This window comes from Equus przewalskii, chromosome 8 (genome assembly GCF_037783145.1).
Source record: "Equus przewalskii isolate Varuska chromosome 8, EquPr2, whole genome shotgun sequence".
Classification (NCBI taxonomy): domain Eukaryota; kingdom Metazoa; phylum Chordata; class Mammalia; order Perissodactyla; family Equidae; genus Equus; species Equus przewalskii.
In genome coordinates this window covers 62,426,110-62,446,583 of record NC_091838.1, presented here as the reverse complement: position 1 = coordinate 62,446,583, position 20,474 = coordinate 62,426,110, and the positions used below count along the sequence as shown (strand labels likewise).

The window sequence follows — 20,474 nt, the reverse complement described above, 5'->3', positions numbered from 1 at the left end:
GTGAGTAGGAGAGCTAACCTTTAGCTACCACAATATAAGTAGTCAATGCCTCAAGCTGATGCATGAAAAAAACTGAATCAGTGCATTATGAAATTATGGAGATATATTCTAGAAGAAACAGCCAAGACAGTCAAAAGTGGTTGCTATTGGGGAAACTGCTATTTTTTTAAATAAAACTTTTACTACTATTTTATTTTTTCAATAATGTTTATTACTTTGATAAAATTAATTAACTTAAAAATAAAGAGCATTGATAAAATTTTTAAAAAGATATCGAATAGGTCTATGCAATTGATGACTGGTTCTTATCCAGAAAATAGAAGTCTGGGATAAATTAAAAAATGGAATATGCCATATTTAAAAAAAATAAGCACCTGAAGAAAGAGCTTAAAGTATTCAATTATACTTTACTGAATTTTATTGGGGGTGGCAGGATCTGTTGTGACCCTTTCGCATTTGGAAATTCTTGCAGATCTTTGATTATATCCCTATGAATGTCAAAGATTTATTGAACTAAATCCAAACTAACAAAGCAAATAAATTATGAAGAGATTTTTGGCATCAGGAAGAATTCCTTAGTTTATTGAAGCACTTGTGAAGATTCCTTTAAACAACAGCTTCCCCTGGTACATTGAGGTGTTCGTAGATATGAACCTCTAGCAAGCGTCTAGAGAAGATCAGAAGAAGCGATACTTAAATCTAAAGAGCTAGGAGTTGCTGCTGCTCCTTGATTTCCGAGGAGATAAGATAAAGCAGCTCAGACGCTGCAGTGTGAGCTAACAGGAAAGGACTTCACCAAAGTGTGACATCTATGCTACTTCTGAGGAGCAGACCCACTGGCAGCTTCATTAAGCGGGGTGCGTATTTGCAACTGTTGAGTGCAGTGACCAAATGCGTGAATGCTTCTCAGCTTGACTTGGAAACTGCTGAGATTAAGAATTTTCTGAACCACTGAAGACACTTTTTAAAGAAAGAAATATCAGTCCCCTTAAATAAAGCTAGAGGTGAATTTATGTCACTTTTGAAAAATTTCTGACCCTCCTTGCTGCAAAAATAACGTAACTGTGAGTGTTGTGTTTACCGTCAGGAAAGCAGCAACATGTACTAAGTCTTGAGGGAGTAAACATAAAGAGTAGGTCATCTTGCAGCCTCGTTAGACAAAGCTCCCTGAGACTAGGTCCCCAGGGCTCTTTGAATGGATGGTGACGCACAGCCCTTCCTCCATCACCTGAGCCTGAAAATTCATCCCCCCAGTTATAAAATGACAGAGCTGGTCAAAGAGCAAGGCTGAGAGCAGGTCCCTCTTGGGGCACTTTCTCATCTTTGTTGACTCCCAGAAAGCTACCACGTCTGCCATCAGTACCTCCAACACATCCTAATGCCTACTCAAGGTGTCCCCTCTGAGGTGGGGCCGAGGCATCCGACTTCCTCAGAGTGTTTGGGGAAAAGGAAGAACGAGGAAATGGAAGCAGCAGCCTCTTTTGTTGACATTCCAGAACAGAAGGACATTTCAGTCTCCAAGGCATCTCACCAGGGAGAGAAGATTCCAGTGCAACAGGAGGGAGGCCAGCAATGTTCTGGAACAGATTTAGATTTATGCAGAGCCAGTGAGAAACAGCTGCTGCCTCCATCAGTGCCCAAACGACACACGAGCCCCGGGCAGCAGCTGGGCAGCCCCTTCTTGCGGGGAACCTAGGAAGAGACCTTCCTGCATTTTCTCCTTGTGAACCTGGGCAGCCCCCAACTCCCCTTGCTAATTCCAAAGGCCCTCACAGATGCCAAGGCCAGCAGCCAAAGGTTGCTGAGAAACCAGCAAGAGAGGAGCTCAAATGATCTGGGATGGCGATTCCTTCTCCTTTGACTGCTGGGTATTAAATATAGTAACTACTTCATGGGGTTGTTGTGAGGATTAAAGGAGTTATTAACTAAATGGAAGATGATTAGAAGAATGAGTGTGAGCCATCATTAGGAGTAGTAGTCATGGTAGTATGTGAAAGATCAACGAGAATGTAAAAGATGAAATTACAGTTTACCTAAGGAGGCAGCTCGGAGCCCAGACTACTTTACGTTATCTGATTGCAGTGTCATGGTTCTGAATCAATGAGGACTTCTGTGCAGGCAGAAATGGGTCAACAGAGCCCTGCAAATGAAGAGAGGTTATGGAAATTGAACCCATCAGAAGTTGGATGTTGATTACAGAATTATTGGATCCAGGAGAATAAATGTTATTCATTTATGAATATTTTTGAGACTTTGGTCCAAAGCCGCCTTTTTTTTAAAAAAAATTTTATTTTATCCTTTTTCTCCCCAAAGCCCCCCAGTACATAGCTGTGTATCTTTCATTGTGGGTCCTTCTAGTTGTGGCATGTGGGATGCTGCGTCAGCATGGCCTGACAAGTGGTGCCGTGTCTGCACCTAGGATCCTAACTGGAGAAACCCTGGGCCACCGAAGCAGAGAGTGTGAATTTAACCACTCGGCCACGGGGCCGGCCCCCTAAGCCTTCTTTAATAGTTGAGAACATTGAGGGGTCAGGAGGTTAGATCGACTTTTCCTAAGGACACGCTCCCAAGAAAGTAAGAGTCCCTGAGAAAGCCTTTGTCCATTATACCACTCCGTGTCCTCCTGGGAACAAAAGGTGACAGAATGGAAGCCCACTCTTCCTGGGCTTGTGGCTGGTTTTGGGTCTTGCCAATTATATGGATGGGACATGGTCTGCCTCCTTTAGACAAAGGTAGAGCAGCCGAGTCTCAACGAAGTACTTGAGGAGGAGGGCCTGATAGCCTGGACATATGGACCAGGGTGTCCACGTCACATCACAAATGATGATTGTGATGATGATGGTGATAATACAGTGAAGTGGTTCGAATTCTCGCCTTGATATTTATCCTGGTCAAGTTACCTTAACTCTCTATGCCTCGATTTCTTTACACGTCTAACCAGTTTAAGCATGGTGGCTACCTCATAGAATTGTGAGGATTGAAAGACCTAAAGCCTTGACCCAGAACCAAGGTAACGGCTCAGTAAACGTTGGTTCCTAAGAAGGATTCATATGAGTTTCCGAGAAATGCAAATAGTGTTGTCAGAATTGCGATTTGGACACCGGGCTCTCAGACCCCAAAGCCTGCTCGCCAACTATACTATAATGAAGGCAACTGAAGTGTGAAGTGGAACTGAGGCAAAGAGAGATGGGAACAAGGTTGTAGCTCTGTGTTTCAGGTACTGCTCAAATGCTCACATTAGATTTCACACTTGAGAGAGTAAATTAAATTCTAAACTTGGCACTGTGGTTGGAATGAGACACCGAATACGTTGCCAAGCTTCTTGGACCCCTTCTGGACTGCTCCCCTGAATTGCCAGCATTTGCCTGCTCTGTGCACATGGGAACCCAAGGGAGAAACTAAGAATTTGATTGGCCCAGGAGTGTTGGGAAATAGAAAGAGAGAACTGGTCCCTGACCTTTAGCTGTGATGCCTAGGCAGTCACTTAGCATATGAGATACACGGTCTGTTTGGCAAAAGTCTTCTTTTGTCTAGGATAAGTGGGAGTAACCCCTCTGGAAAAAGAGGGCAGCTGTAAAATAGAAGGGAAATCAGGGCTCAGTAACAGCAAGTGCTGCAGAACTAGGGAACTGAGGAGGTGAAAAAAACTCTCCTGTGCAATTAAGCAATTTACCTCCTAGGAACAGGGGTAGATCCAGAAACTTCTAATATGTGATTCTGGAGATTTGGTGCCTTTCCCACATATGGATGTGCCCCTCCCCATCCATAGCTCAGCATTCATTCATTCAACAAACACTACTACATACGTGCCAAGTGAAGTTCTAGGTCCTGAGGATACAGTAGTGTTTTGTTGTTGCTGCTTGTTTTGCTTTGCTTTTTTTTTTCTTGCAGGAGAAGATTCACCCTAAGCTGACATTTGTTGCCAATCTTCCTCCTTTTTTCTTCCTTTTTCCCCTCAAAGTCCCAGTATATAGTTGTGTATAGTTGTAAGTTCTTCTGCTTCTTCTATGTGAGCCACTGCCACAGCATGGCTACTGATAGACAAGTGGTGTAGTTCCACAACTGGGAAGTGAACCCAGGCCACTGAAGTGGAGTGTGCCAAACTTTAACTGCTAAGCCATCAGAGCTGACTTTGCTTTGTTTTTTAATGTAGACAAAGCTCATGGATCTTACATTGTAGAGGGAGACAAGTAAAGAAATATAAAATAAACAAGTAAAGAAATATAAAATAAAATGCTGGGCTATTGCGTGGAGAAAAAATAAGCAGAGTAAGAAACAGAAAATGTGTGGAGATAGCTATTACGAACTGGGCTGGCAGGGAAGGGCTTTCCGATGGACTGCATTTGATCAGAGAGTGATGGGAATGAGTGAGTGGATACCTGGGGAAAGAGAATTCCAGGCAGAGGGGGCAAGTGCAAGAACCCTGAGGCAGACACATGAGGGATGTGGCCGGGGAGTGGGGTTGTCAGAGCAGAGAGAGCAAAGGGGAAAGTGTAGGAGAGAAGGTCAGACAGCAGGAAGCAGAGCATGCAGGACTTTGACGGCAGGAGGCTCGACTTGCATTCTCACTTCTCATTTACGTTTTAATAGTATTATTTCATCCAAGATGAAGGCCAGAAATTTTGGTTCCGAAATGTTCCCAAAGGAACAGTCTGCCAGTGCTGAGAAGGAGAAAATAAAGAGAAGGGTACCTTGCAGGAGAGGTTGTGTGTACATTCCTTCAAATTTTAAGTGAACATGATTCCTACACAATAGGGTCCACTTTAAAGTACAATGGGATGGCTGTCCATTATCCCCTCTGTGCTGTGGGGATGGAAAAGGAGGAGGGAGTGTGACAGACAGAATTCAAAATAAGTAGAGGTTCGTTTGACTAATGGCTGAGAAAATTCATTTAGATGCAGTGAAATAAAAATTAATTTGTGGGGCTGGCCCAGTGGCATAGTGGTTAAGTTTGTGCACTCCAGTTCAGCGGCCTGGGATTCACAGGTTCGGATCCTGGGTGTAGACCTACACACCACTCATCAAGCCATGCTGTGTCAGCATCTCACATATAAAATAGAGGAAGATTGGCACAGATGTTAGCTCAGGGCCAATATTCCTCCTACATGAAAAAAAATAATTTTTGTCCACGTCTGGGCAATAGAAAAGGGAGGAAGAAGTGGTTGGCCTGGGAAAGCCACACTGGTATTAAAAATTTCCCATAAATGGCCCACAAGGCAGATAATCCACATGTGAGGAGCAGGTGATGGAAATACAGCAGTGAGACAGCAGTTGAGATTAAACACCCTCCAGAGCTTATGAAGTGATTTAAAAAAGAAAATAAATTAGCTTGTGCCTCCTAAAATAGGCATGCGTCTAGCAAACTATCAATATAATGATCTTGGGAGGCTACTTGTTGCAGGCGTTAGCCCTTTCCTCTCATTACTCCACTTGTATAAAAATGCATCCTCTAGATTGTTGATAAGAAACAGCTTTGCCTTCAACATCTCAGAATCCTCCCCATACTGTGCCTTTGATGTGGAGGAACCCCTGGTATTATGACATCCTTGGACCTTTGAATCTCTGAGTCACTAATGTGTGCAATCCTAATACATGGATGCTTCTACTGTCATCATTCTCAACCCTGAAATACAGGCGCTGCGTTTACAGAGCCAGACTCTGGAATTGGACTGCCGGTAGATCTTGGTGCTGAATGCTGGCTCTCTATTTGCTGATCGAGCTCAGATGTACCTAGATTTCCTTATTCCTAAAGTAAGGGAAAACCACAGGGTAGTTGTAAGAGCTCAGTGTAAATACACACATACATACGCACAGTGGTGCTTGATACAAAGAGTTCTTTCATCAATGTTAGTCATTCATATTATTAGTGATATCAACTTCAAGTTTTCTTCTTTTCTTTATTTAATTCCTTCCTTCCCTTTTTTTTCCTTCTTGTTTCTTCTTTGTCCTTATCATCATTAATCCTCATCATGTCAATATTATTATTATTATATCCCAAGAATAGGCCATAGACCCTCTTGATTTTGGTAAGTAATATGGAGGCTGGTGAGTAGGAGGCAGGTAAGGTCAATGTTAGTACTTTAGAGATGACAGAAAGACTGAATATACCTTCTTATAACCTGTTTCCCAGAAAGGAGATGGATGGAGGCAGGACCAAGGGAGGAGAGGTGGTGTGAAAGAGGAGGAAGGAGAGGGAAGATGGGAAAAGAAGAGGGCGAAGAAGAGCCACTGAAAATCCTCAGGAGGATGTACCCCCAGTGTAAAGAACACAAACAAGAAGTCACTTCCTGGAGTGCTTTGTCATCTTATGATGAGGAGAATTTTCCCTTGATTATAGCCACTACCCTGGGTAACCCTAAACGTAAATGTGTGCTTCAGGAAGGCCTGCTTTTGTATGAATGAGGGCCTTACAGGCCATTGGAAAGCCTGGGAAGGTGTAAAAATGGAGTGGGAAGTGGAGACCAAGAGAAAAATGGAAGCCTTTAGCGAAATGGGATAAAGAGATTGATAGAATATCAGCCAATAGCCTGCAACTTAGGCAGATAAAGAGAATCTTAAATCACATGGGAAAAGTCAGAAAATGCCCCAGCTTTTGGGGAGCAGCCACGTCATCTTCACCGTGACAAGTTACCGTGTCTGGCTGGCTGTATGTTTTAAAGTGCTGGATGGCATCCATAAGATTGAAAAATCCTTATTTTGGTTTTCAGGTGACACCAGGGACTGCAGAGAGAGGTTTTCATCTGGAACTGAGGAGATGGATATGAAACCCAGAAAGGAAAAATTGAGCCGTCACCTGGAGATAAAGGAACGCACTCTCTGGCTGGGAGAGGTGTAGGGAGATGGCCCCCCAGGCCGGGAGTCTGACGACTTATCCCACTGAGCTCCGACCAGCTTCATCCACCTCAAGACAAGAGTGTGCATCTTCCCCTCACTCAAAGCCTGTGTCCTGTGACCTGAGGCAACGGAAAGAGAGTTTGAATTCTGTCCCATCGAACCATGTGCACTTGGGCAAATTGCGTATCCCTTCAAGGACTCGGCTTCCTAACCTGAAGAATGGGTGATGGAAGAATGACTTTGGATCAGGTTAGTGTTATTAAACGGCATCCTTTGAAAGCCATTCAAGGACAAAGGTATGAAGGGACAGAAAGGGTGGGAAAAGGTGTGCTCCAGCTCTCCTCCCCACCACCTCATCCAGAGCAGCTCTCTTTCTTACGTGAAAAAGAGCAGCTCTTTTCTTCTGTGTTTGCTGTACATGGCGATACTAGGTCTGAGAAAGGGCTAAGGTTGGAAACTCGCTGGCTTCGGCCATCTCTAGGATTGCTTCTGCCTCTCATTTTTTTCTGTTTCTGTTTCTTGTGAGGTGACATAGAGTATGTTGTGCTGAAGATCTGACGTAAGAAGGATCCAGATAGAAGTAAATTGGAAAAGCACGCAAAGAGTGTGCCGAGGATAGAGGGGCTTCAGCCGAGGGGACCCTCAGGTCTTGCTTAGGAAGCAGCAGTGGAAAGTTCTACACCTCACCATTTCCTCCTGCCTCTTTCACATTGATCTCTCTCAAATGCACAGTTAATCCTTCTTACTTCCAGTTAGGGGCAGAATCCAGTTTGAAGCACCTATTGTTCAGTGTGTTATGTAGTCTGTAATTTAATTTAAAATATATTACCAAAGTCAGTGTGATAAAAATAGTTGCTCTAATTGCCCCAATTGGGATAACATTGCAGGGTTGGTTGCTACAAGCATCCAGCTATCTTTATCTCCACTTGACACCAGAGGTTCAGATATTAGCATGTTGTTATAAATAGGTTTACATTGGTGAAATAGCTTGTATTCAAAATATGTGGATTCTAGAAATATTGTAAGAATTATAGAAACCCTCCTTGCCTGGAGCATAGCAAGCCAGGGAACCTGGCAGTCTAGTCTTCACAGTGGTGCCCGAAGTTTGATTTTGAAACTGTTCTTTATCTAGTAATTGATTCTGAGATTGCCTGAGTCATCCTCTAAGATTAAACTGAATCTCTACTTCCAGAACACTGTCACTTTTGGTTTATGCAAAGGCATGGTCACAACAATGAAGAGGGCAAAGATCTGGGACTTCATCCAGTTTGTAGAGCAGGTTGTACCACTGTTTTGTTCCTTTGCTAATAAATGCTCATGAGCAACTGATGTTGGTTTGGGGCTTGTTTCCAGTAGACCTGGAGGAAAGTTTTAGGGGCAGAAACTTATATCTTTGCTACTCAAAATGTGGTGCAGGCAACCAGCAGCATGGGCATCATCTGGGAGTCTGTGAGTAATACAGAATCGGGCCACCCCAGACCCATTGAATCAAAATCAGGATTTTAATAGGATCCCAGGCTATTCATGCACATGGTAGAATTTGAGAGTTCTGTTACAGACTTCACTTACCTCTAACGTTAGATGTTCATTGATACCAAAAATAATCAATTGTGAAGCATGAGATTGGCTTAGGCCAGCTTGCAACAGAGAGCAAGAAGGAAAATTACCGAGAACTTTATGCTATGGGCCTTCTGGGAAGAGCTTGGAAGGAAGGGGAAAAGAGAAGCAAGGAAGGAAGTGAAGCTTAGCAGAAGTTGCAAACTCAGACACTCACATGGACAAGGCCAGGAAGGGAAACAAGAAACGTGGGAGTGATGGGAACTACTGTGAACTCTAGAATTCATGCCTCTTTCAAAAACAGCCACCATGACTCAGCTCTGGACTATCGCCACACAGAAATGTGGGCCTCATGTTGTCAGCCCTTCTGACTGTTTCAGAAACCCAGAATCTACATTTTAATGAAAAATTCCCTGATTTATATTCGGTGAGGCCCAGTAGACTAAATCTATCGGCTAATAGCAACGGAGCTTACTCAGTCACCAGCTCCTTAAAAGACCCTATGGCAAGTCATTTCTTCTCTCTGTATTTCTATTTATGTATTCCTTTCATGGGTTATTATTAGTGAACCTGTAATTTCCCAAATCCATTAGAATAATAATGATGTGCTTGGGAGACCTGAGCCAAAGTCACTGAGAATACATTGCCGATTTCAGTTGGAGTTGGTATCCTTGGAAAGCTGGCAACCTGCAGCTTTCCGCTGGGGTCTTGATTTTCTGCTGGTGAACTCAAAGGTTTGGAAAACACACTACTTAACCATTCATTGCTATCTAAACAGGTGGCTACTATAAGCTTTGCAATTTAGTGGTACACAACTGAGTTCAGATTTAGGTCTTTGATTAATACAGTTTCATTTCTCTAGGAGACACAGGGCATTGGGAGTGAGCAGTAGTAGTGGGTGTGAGGGCTCAGAACCCCCAGGTGAATGCAGTGAGCTGCTCCTCTGGGGATGTGTCTCAGAATTGAGTGATTTTCAAGATGCTGTCTAAAGACCACCTGCACTAAAATTACTGGGGCAAAGGGGGTCAATTATATGGTGGAAAATACGTGTTTGGTGGTGAGCATGCTGTAGTGTATACAGATGTCGAATTATAATTTGGTACACCTGAAACCTATACAATGTTATAAACCAGTGTTACCTCAATAAAAACAAAAGAGCAAAAACAAAAAATTGCTTGGAGTGCATTTTTAAGATTCAGAATCCCAGGTGTGATTACACATCTACTAAATAAAAATCCAGGGAGTGAAGTCATGAGAAAGTATTCGCAACAGATACCCAGATCATTTTTACATCTGTTAAAATTATAAAGCTATAGCATTTCAATGCGATGGTGTTAGGAGGTAACCACTTGTTCGCCATTTCTACCGAGGATACAGTAAAAAGAAATGCACTTAATCTGTTGCAAAAAGAATTAGTGTGTTGGAAGTGACAATAGTATTGAGGTGCTCGAATAGCGGTGTTATCGCCAGGGAGAGAGTGCCCATGAATTATGCCAGGTGTATATGGTCTATAAGCCAGTTCTCTGAGGTGGGGGAAAGTGCTCTGATTTGTAGTATTTTCCTATTTTTGTGGTGCAAATACTCTCACTGTGGCCAGTTTCTTGCCATCAGTGTGTCATCACTGAATGCAAAGTTGGGAAGAGACTTGAAGAATCGGCTCTCTTGAGCCTGTGCTGGCTGGCTCCAGCTCAGCACAGACGGCCCCCCACGAAGCAGTCCCAGAGGGAAGTATAAGTGCACAGAACAATGGAAAAAAATAGGAAAGGAACAAAGGAAAAAAAATATATTTTTAACCAAGTAGAAATTTGTACCAAATCCCAGTGCTCCAGATAGCTAGGTTGGAAGGCTTCTTTACCCAAATGAAGTCAATTTATAGACCTGAGTTGGGCTTCCCAAAATGTCCTGTGGATTTTATTAAAATGCAGATTCTGGTTCAGTTGGCTCCGGGGCAGCCAAGGATTCTGTTTCTAACAAGTTCCCAGGTGAGGCTGATGATGCTGGTCTGTGGACCACACTTTGAGAACTTCAGCCTTCAGTCAAAGCAAATGTTCTCACTTTGCCCCTTTCTGTTGAACACTAACCAAAGCCTCAAAACTTCCTATTCCAAGAGGTTGAAAAGCCATACCCTAACTAACACCAGAAGAAATGGAGATGGAGAGCTCCAAACATGAGAAAAATTGTCCTGGTATTTGGCCAACCAGTTCCACAGTGTTCTTCCTCAGGAATGGAGTAACTGGAAGGGGAAGAAAGATTTCTTTGCCTACCCACCAAAATCAAAGGGTAATTCCCTGCCTGTGCATGTGACTGAAAATGGGGATCATTTACAAAAGCTGACTCTGAAATCTGCTTTACTGAAGATGATTATGGACATGGTAAGTGGATTGCTCATCACAGACATAATAATTTGGTTGCCCATAGAGGCCGCATGGGACTTGCGAGGACCAGGGAAATCCATTGAAATTAGGGATTCTGCCTGATGTCCCTCTTTCAGATGTACCACTTTAGCATTCCTAAAACATCTTTGAAGGGTTAGGACTGACTCTTGAGGTCAAGAAAGCCAAACTTGTTAGTGAAACAATAAATCTCTGTACCCATTTTCTGCGCAACCATAGTGTTTTTGCGTGTGAAGAATTGTGCTACATGTTTCATCTGCTTTTTCTCTAAATATCACACCAATTATACAGAGTGGGTATTATTGTCCCCATTCTCAAGTGATAACTTGAGGCTCAATGAGATGCTATCATGTGCCCAAGGTCAAGGTGCAAGTAGGTGGTAGAGCAGAATTCAAACCCAAGTCTGTTTCTGCATTTTCTGTGTATATTTGTCCTTTTTGCTTCTTCTTATCTGTAGACTTTTGAGAATAGGTATTATGCCTTCTCTCTTTTCTTTATTTCATCATCGAGTACCAAGGTAGGGGCATGTGTGTGTCTGTGTGCATGTGTTTATATGCACAAAAAGTCTATATGTGATGATTTGTTTCTTGGGGCCCTTGGGGACTGATAACTGTGCAAATGAAAATAAAAATTTTAAATACACATTATTTATATATTTATACATCCCTATAAGTTAATGTGTTACAGATAATTCCAATATAATTTTATAATTATTGTGTATAATTTTCAATATGCAGCTGATAAAATCCACTAATGATGTACAAGAAAAGGTGTATGTGGTATAGTATGAGAATGCATCTAGACCACTCAGGGAGAAACCAACAAACCCATCAGTGGAGTGGAGTTGGAGAAGTTTTGTACATTGCAATGGGCACAGGACTGAAGGTCACTAAAAGCCTGGCAAGTGCCTTGACCCAGTGAGAAGTCTGAGGCAAGCCAAATATGAGATGCCCTTCTCAGGTCCCCACCCATCTTTAGACCCCAGGAGTGTGGGTTCAGCTCAGGCAAGGCCTGGATGACTTTCTGTAGCCCAAGAGGGAAGCGTGCTTGGCTCCCTAGAGACCTCAAACTCCAGTGACACTTAGGAAAGGGAATTCAAGGTCCTCATACTTTAAGGGGAGAATCTCAGGTCGACAGCCACCAGCGGTCTTCCTGGCGAACTTTCCCCTCCTCCTTTAAGAACATAGCACTGGTATTGAAAGTGGTGGTCTGCAACTACCTGAGGAAGGGTGTGCCTGCTTCTTCTACATGCAGTGGGGTAGAAGGTACATGCTTTTAAAAATGAGAGCCAGCGCTTTCAACCTCTATCCTTTGTAAGTGTGCCAGACACTGTTGGTGTTGGCCCAGTTACTGTTCTCCTCTTCCTTCCTGGCAAAGCCAGCCTCCAATGACAATGACTAAAATGCATGTACCCACTTGCCCAGTATCACAAGTGGCCATGTGATCCACTTCTGCCGAATTAGACTTAAGGAGAGGTATGTTAGGAAGTTCTGAGTAAAATTCTTTCCTGATGAAAAGGGATCCTGCAGCAGGAGAAGTCCCAGCTCCCCTCTCTTTTATATGTGGACTTGGTGGTGTAAACAGTTGATGTCTGGAACTACAACAGCCATCATGCAACCATGAGACCAGAAGCCGGAACACTGTAAGACAACATGTTGGGGATGGAGGTGCGGAAAGGTGGATGGAGCCAGGCTTTGATGTCTTCATTAAGCTCCTGACCAAACCCTGGGACCCAGACTTCCAGACTCCTTGTTCTGGGTGATGAGTTGAAATGTTTCTTGTTTAAACCATTGTTAGGTATTCTGTTACTTGCAGTTCAAAGCATCCTAAGGGATGTACCCGTTACATAATCTCTCTGAACCTGAACATCCTCATCTAAAAAGTGATGCTAGTACCATCTAGGAGAGTTGGGAGTAATTAAATAATTTGATCTTCGTAGGTCACCTGACATATTGCTGCCTCAAAGTAGGTACTCAGTACATTTTAGTTAAATGTGAAGAAAAATTGGGAGTCTAGGGGCCGATCTGATGGCATCGTGGTTATGTTCACACAACTCCACCCCAGTGGCCCAGGTTTTGCAGGTTCAGATCCTGAGCATGGACCTAGCACCACTTATCAAGCCACGCTGTGGCAGCATCCCACATGAAATAGAGGATGATTGGCATAGGTGTTTGCTCAGCAACAATCTTCCTCAAGCAAAAACAGGAAGATTGGCAACAGATGTTAGCTCAGGGCCAATCTTCCTCCCCCAAAAAAAGGTGGGGAGTGTGAAGGACTGCTTTTGGCTGAATACGAATATTGCCACAGCTATTTGATGAATCTCCTAATGTATAGGAGGAACAGTACAATGATCTTTTGCTGCGCATTGCTGCTTTATTTATAAATACTGTGTGTGTATAAATGTGAGTTTGCTTATTTTATATATAGCCTACATTTGTGTATTTTTTTCTCCTAACTTCTTTTCCCCTCTCTCTGGGGAGGGAAGCTTATCACGGTAGAGTTTAAAGGCTCAGAAAACAGTCTGCTTGCTTACAACAGCTCTCCATTGAAGCACTCTCTCTACGTCTGTCTAGCCTGGTGTAAGCCTCATCATATCAGATTTTCCTGGTAACATTTTCCAGGGTTTTTGTAAGTTTCAGAGGCACAAACTTTACCAGAACCTTGGACAGGATGCTCATTGATCTCATATGAAAATATTGTGAAACCCGTTTTCCTCCCAGATGGGGGAAAAAGGCACTCGCTGGTAAAGCTTCCTCTCCTTTGTTCCCCTTCTCTTTGTCCCTTCAGAAGTGGTGGCTGTCACAGACTCTTGGGTGGTTGCTGAAAGTGGCTTTATTTTTCTGCTTTTAGAAAGCAATCAACTTGTCTATGAAAATCATCTTCCATTGTCAGGCCAACAATGGCTCTTGCAGCCTCCTCTCTGTCTTCAAGTGGAATTCAAAAGGCATTGGTCTCTTCCAACTCCAAAGGAGCAGAAAGCAGCCGCGGCTTTGCTCCTAAAGTGTCTGAGTAAAGTACTCCTGTGTCTTCTTTCCTTCTCAAGAAGGTGTACAAACTGGCCCTTCCTCACTGGGAAATTTTTAAGAGGGGTAGAATTGACAACTTGTATTTTCCTCTTAGCTACTTTTTTGCAGTACAGTACACTTCAAGATGCGGGGACCCATCTCTTTGGTAAAAGTGGCTGCTACGGCTGGTCTGGCATAGCCCGGTGCTAAATTGGGCAAGCAGCCAGGGAAAGGAGCAGTTACACATATCCACATTTGCCGTGCAGACTGGGGTCATGTGATTGTGACATCGCACTAAATTCAGAACCCAAATATTGCTCAAGAGGTGGCTTCACAAGTGGTGTAAACTTCTGGAGGCAGAGACTGAAATACTTACTTTCCAGAACATTCTGGAAAATACCTAGTCAAGGAAAGATGCTCCTTCAAGAGTTGCTGTGAAGCATGGTTCTTAAGAGCATTCATTTTACACTAAGATGACCTGAATGTGAATCTTGTGTCTGTCACTTACTTTTTTTTTTTTTAAAGATTGGCACCTGAGCTAACAACTGCTAATCTTCCTTTTTTTTGTCCCTGCTTTTTCTTCCCAAAACCCCCCAGTACATAGTTGTATATTTTAGTTGTGGGTCCTTCTAGTTGTGGCATGTAGGACGCCGCCTCAGCGTGGTCTAATGAGTGGTGCCATGTCTGTGCCCAGGATCCGAACTGGCGAAACCCTGGACCACGGAAGCAGAGTGCGTAAACTTAACCACTTGGCCACGGGGCGCCCCGTGTCACTTACTTCTTGTATGTGCCCAGGGCAGGTTATTTCACCTCAGTTTTGTGATTTGTAAAATGAGGGTTTTAATAAAACCTACCTCATAGTAATGTCTGTAAGGACTAGGTGAGGCAGTGGATATAAACCACATGCACAGAAATTAATAACTAAGTATTATTTTTATAAATTCTTAATAGTCTCTTTATGAGTCACTCATTCATTCAACAAGTATTCCTTGAGTGCCTCTTCTGTGTCAGCAACTCTTATAGCAGGAGATATCCCCCTTCTTGCTGATGTTCAAAATGCTGCATTCGCTTTGGAAAGACCTGTGGCTTGCAGACCCCCTCACAGGTCAGCTCTCCCTTTCCTGAAGCTGCTGTTTCATCAGCCGTTTCCTACAGAAAGTGCTGCTCTGGTTGAAGCTGGCCATCCGCCCCCTACGAGGAAGCAAAATCCCTTCTCACCCAGCTTTTGCGCTCTGTAACCAAACCTGGCTTGTGAGAGCATTTCAAACCCAGCGGAGAGTCCTCGGAGCACAGGTCTCGTTGAATCTTTACCTAACAGGCTTCACAGGGTGAAGCCGGATGCTCAGCCAGAGTATCGCTTTGATTTGCTAGATGCATTTGGATCCCCCTTATGGTGCAATGCCTTGAGTTTGCCTGGTGGCTTCTGAGCAAGGATGTAACTAGAGACAAGGAAATTCGATGAAAGAAAGTGCGGGGGTTATCTGGGGGCAGGAATTATTAAGGAAGATGATGTTAACTCTATTTTTTCGGATATTATATTCTTTTTCCTTTCCATGACCTGCCTGTTTAAAAAGTCCTTTCAACACTGTAGAAGGAGAAAATAAGATAAAGAGCTCTAAATCCCCTTTTGTGGGAAAAGACCCCAAGAAAGCAAGCAAGATACCATTCTTACATTGGAGGGAGTCATAGTTCTTCATCGGTGCTGGTTATCTCGCTACACCAGAAGGGGAGCTAGTGGTGGTGGTGACAGGAGGACTTAACATTTACCAAGTACTTGTATGAACCAGACCCAAGCTAAGTGCTGTGCAAATCTTATCACATTTAATTTTTGGGGGGGGGGGAGGGGGGATAAGGGTTCAGCTGGTTTCTAGGAAGAGTTCAAGGTCTGAAAAGCCTAAATCTTCCTGCAGCGTTGAGATTTTTAACACCGCACACCTCTGTCTATGTTATAGCCATGTTTGTGACTCTTCCAGGCAACCAGGCAATGTACTGGTTAAGAATGAGTACTCTGGGGGCCAGACTGACTGAGATTGGAGCCCAGTTCAGCTGCTTTCTGGCTGAGCAACTTGGGGCAACTGACTGAACCTCTTTGGGCTTCCGCTTCCTGGTCTATAAGATCGGAGTAGTAATTGTTCTATTTCATGAAGCTATGTGGGTTAAATGAGTTATTATATGTAGTACAGGGCGTGGCACACAAAATGTATTAGTTTTGTTGATTCTCTATGATTTCTTCTCCAAGGAAAGATATATATATATATATATTTTTTTTATTGAGTTTATGATAGTTTACAATCTTGTGAAATTTCAGTTGTACATTATTGTTTGTCAGTCATGTTGTAGGTGCACCCCTTCACCCTTTGTGCCCACCCCCCACCTGACTGTCCCCTGGTAGCCACTGATCTGTTCTCTTTGTCTACATGTTTAAATTCCTCATATGAGTGGAGTCATACAGAGATTGTCCTTCTCTATCTGGCTTATTTCACTTAACATAATTCCCTCAAGGTCCATCCATGTTGTTGCAAATGGGATGATTTTATTCTTTTTTTATGGCTGAGTAATTTTACATTGTATATATATATACCATATCTTCTTTATCCAATTATCAGTTGATGGGCACTTAGGTTGCTTCCACATCTTGGCTATTGTAAATAATGCTGCAATGAACACAGAGATGCATGGGACTTTTAGAATTGCTGATTTCAAGTTCTTTGGATGAATACCCAGTAGTGGGATGGCTGAGTCATAAGGTATTTCTATTTTTAATCTTTTGAGAAATCTCCATATTGTTTTCCATAGTGGCTGCACCACTTTGCACTCCCACCAACAGTGTATGAGGGATCCTTTTTCTCCACAACCTCTCTAACGCTTGTTACTTTTTGTTTTGGTTATTTTTGCCATTCTAATGGGTGTAAGGTGATATCTTAGTGTAGTTTTGATTTGCATTTCCCTGATGATCAGTGATGATGAACATCTTTTCATGTGCCTATTGGCAGGAAAGATATATTTTTTGCATTCAGTCCTCACCCCTTTTCTAGCATGAATGTAAGGTTCCTCATCTGTAAAAGAGAATAATAATATCTATCTTATATGACTGTTATAATGATTTACTGACTTTATGTAAAGTATTACCCTATATACTGTCTGTTCGTAAATACTGTCTCTGAATAAATGAGTTTGAACTTGTCTTAATAGTGTAGTTTAGAAGTTCATTCCAAGAGTTTGATTTATCTTTAATTTTACAGGTGCCAAATAGCATGCATTCATTAATATATATATTTATTCATTAATATATAAATTATTTTGACCTCAAAAACATTATTTCTTGCATTAAGTATAATGAAAAGAAGAAATAACTTCTTAAGACAAGGTACAAAGTAAAAAGATCATCTCCTCATCAGTGGAAACTTATGAGCTAAAATGGATTTTGACTCAAGCAAGCTCGACTACTATTAATTGAGTGTCTGTGATGGGCATAGTATTGTGCTGGGTGGGGGAAGAGGGAGAATTAATCCCGATCCCAGGGAGCTTTCCACCTACCAGGGCAGACAAAGTACACACGTGGAACTGGAGCATAAGAGCAGAAGGCGGGGTATGATGGATCCACGAGACCCCAGGGTTCAGAGATGGTGGAAATCAGTACAGGAAGGTGTTAGAGGCAGCAGTGGGGGTTCAGATGAGCCTGGAAGCATGGTTAGGGATCTAAGCAGACAGAAGGAAGAGAGGACGGGGCATTCAGGGTGAGGAAGAGGCTAAGCCAGTGCTGGGTTTGCCAACATGTGAGATGGATAAGCTGAAAGGAGAGCATCCTGAAGGGCAGCCATTCTAGTTACCTGGGTTTGTCTAAGGGAGGTTAGCATTTAGAAAACCCATTTGGAATAAAGGACAGCCAGAACTTGGAGACTGATAGGACAAAAGTGACGGGATGAAACAGATGGGATCAAAAAGCTCAGCATTGGATGAGCAGTTAGGGCCTTGCTGACAGAGAAAATGGCAATGGTGATGCAGCTAATTGAGTTTTTGAAATTCCACTGTAAGTGTGAGAAGACTTGAGTGCTGCTTTGCTGAAGGCAGAGAGAGGAAGAGCTGGCTTGTGGAGAGGGGGGAGTAGCTGATGATGAATTTATTTTTTAAAATCTTTCCTTTGGACTGAAGTCCAAGTAGAGATAATAATATCTGACATCCGCAGATCTCCTTCCCTTCTCTGTAGGGGCACATACTAAAGCCTATCTCATTTCATCCTTGGAAAGGATTGAGTTGTTTGTTTGGTAAGGCAGTGGTCGATTTTAAGTATTTAGCTCTTGTAAATAAAAACTTTCAGAGCTGTTTAAAAACCATATGAGAACATACTATTTGTCCCTTTTACAGAGGAGAAAACCAAGTCATAAACAAGTTGAAAAATTTGCCCAAGGGAACAGTTGGCAAGTGTCAGAGCTGGGATGCAGGCAGTTTGTCTCCAGGGTCCACACGTCCACCCACTATTCAGGACTCAATCCTGGGAGAGGGTGAGAATTCTCTAAGAGCTGAGATGATATTACTCTCCACCATCTGAAACCAGAAGACTCTTCTCTACCCCCTCCTATCCCTCTCCCCTACAAGTACACAGAATGTTGTAAACTATTAGATGAATAACCCAATACTTGTACAAAAATCCTTCAAAGGTCCAGAAAACATTAGATGCTCAAAACAGAGGCTAGCAGCTCCAGGAATGCCCCCAAACTCTCTGACCCCACTAGGCCAACAGACTGTAATGCTGCCACCTTGCATGGACTGGCAGGAACCAGCAACATGTAGGAATCCATCAAGATGAGCGACATAGGAAATAAACTTGCTACTATTTAATTCAAGTTTTGCTGCTATGACTCTGTTTTATGCTTTAGTTATTTCTCACCTGGACTATTGTTGGTACCTTGGCAAGCCCTTTCTGTTCATCTATCATGCTTTTACTGTCTATTCAAAACACAGAAACACATTTATTTTTTTCCCCACCAGCTGTAATTCTCCAACCACCCTTTACTCAGGCAATTACACCAGTTTTCTGTCTTATCGGAGAATTCAATTTAAAATTTTAGTGCCAGTGGTTAAAATACTTACTTCATACATAACTTTAAGTTTGTATGGTTTTAATTCACATTTATGGTTTCTGTTCACACTTTGCATTCTTTAATTGATTTATTTGTTAGCTATGCCATCTGTAGATTTTAAGTACTGAGCTTTCACAAATGACTTTTCTTCCTCCTCCCAAAGCTGTTTCGAAAACTATTTCCCTCACCTTCTTGCAATTAAAGCTGTGCTATATTCTCATCTTCCGGAGTAGAACATTTTTTATAGCTTTGCCTTCTTGTATCTTTATCTGAAGTTAGATTATTACAGGACTGGGCATACACAGCAATAACTATTTAACCACAGTTATTCTTTTTGTCTGCTATCCCATGGGAAGGGGACCTCTAACTTGAGCTCTGTGATCTGCTCTATAGGCACCATGAAAATCTAAGTCTCAATGGAATAAAAGCAGTTCATTGGTTCTTTGGGATGGCTGGTGAGCATCCAATTCGTGAATGTGGAGAAGTCCCCTGATTCGCCTAGAGTTTGTGTATGAGAACAGCTTTCTTCTAGCTTATATTCCATAACCTTTGAGTGAAGGATCCTTTTCCTCTTGGGATACCCAGCTCCTAGCTTGGTGCCTGGAGTCTGTAGATGATCTGTAAATGGCTGTTAGATGAGTAAATTATAAATCCAGTTATGTTATCAGTCTTAAACAAGATGTGGCCATGTTCAGCATGGAACAGGGAAAAGAGAAATGTCTTTCTTTTGACTTCCCTCAATCTCTTTAATGTCTTACGAGTATTATGTCCTATAAGGATGGAAGACCATTCAACAGTCCTCTTCTTTCCCCTTGCCTAGAAAGATTGCCAGCTGTGTGGCATTCTGTCTTCAATTATCCCCTCACTGGTATGATTGTGGATGGTGGGCGAGAGGGTTCTTTGCCTCTGATACCCAAGAGTGTAGTTAGTCAAGTATCCTTAAAAAATACATTTGCGTATGCATCAGTTTTAGGATTTTGTCCTCTTGAAGTTCTTTGCTCCAAATATTAAACTATTACTGGAAAAATCAATCCCTCAAGATTTTTTCCATGCCTGTAAGTCTATTTAGAGCAATGGTTCTTACCTTGGCTGCACATTGGAATCACTTAGGGAGCTTTAAAACACATTGATGCCTGGATCCCACCCCAGAATCGTGATTTAATTGGTCTGGGGTATGCCTTCAGCATAGGGAATTTTAACATTTCCCCAGTTGATTCTAATGTGTAGCCAAGGTTGAGAACTGCTGATGTAGAGTACTATTTTTAAATACTCTAAAAGCTAGAACTCTAAATATGGCATATTTTATTTTATATCAATACAGCTATTTTTGAACAGTTTTTCATATTAAAATCCTCATAGTAACTATCATTAAACTACATAGAAGAATATTTTCCAGTGTCAGTGACAGATCACCAGGAAAACTTGTTAAATATGCAGATTTTTAGACCTCACCTTAGAGATTCTGATTCAGTACCTTTGTGGTAAATCCAAAAATCTGCATTTTTAAAAGGCTCCTAAGTGATTTTTGTGTATACTAAAGTTGAAGAAGTATTACCTTGAAAAGACATCTGAAAATGTTAAAACAGGTTTTGGTAGTTCTAACA

General features: G+C 42.3%; 1 long non-coding RNA gene across 2 annotated transcripts in view; it reads left to right on the top strand.

The window, feature by feature from the left end:
* Nucleotides 1-1,620: 1,620 nt before the first annotated feature.
* LOC139085266 (uncharacterized) overlaps nt 1,621-20,474 on the top strand; it is a 253,590-nt gene continuing 234,736 nt past the window's right edge. The window contains exons 1-2 of one of the 2 annotated variants that reach the window (XR_011543489.1): nt 1,621-1,868; nt 6,708-7,083. This is a non-coding gene — a long non-coding RNA (uncharacterized lncRNA). Of the gene's footprint in view, nt 1,869-2,871; nt 3,011-6,707; nt 7,084-20,474 lie in introns of those variants that run through there. The other variant, XR_011543490.1, reaches the window with a different exon arrangement.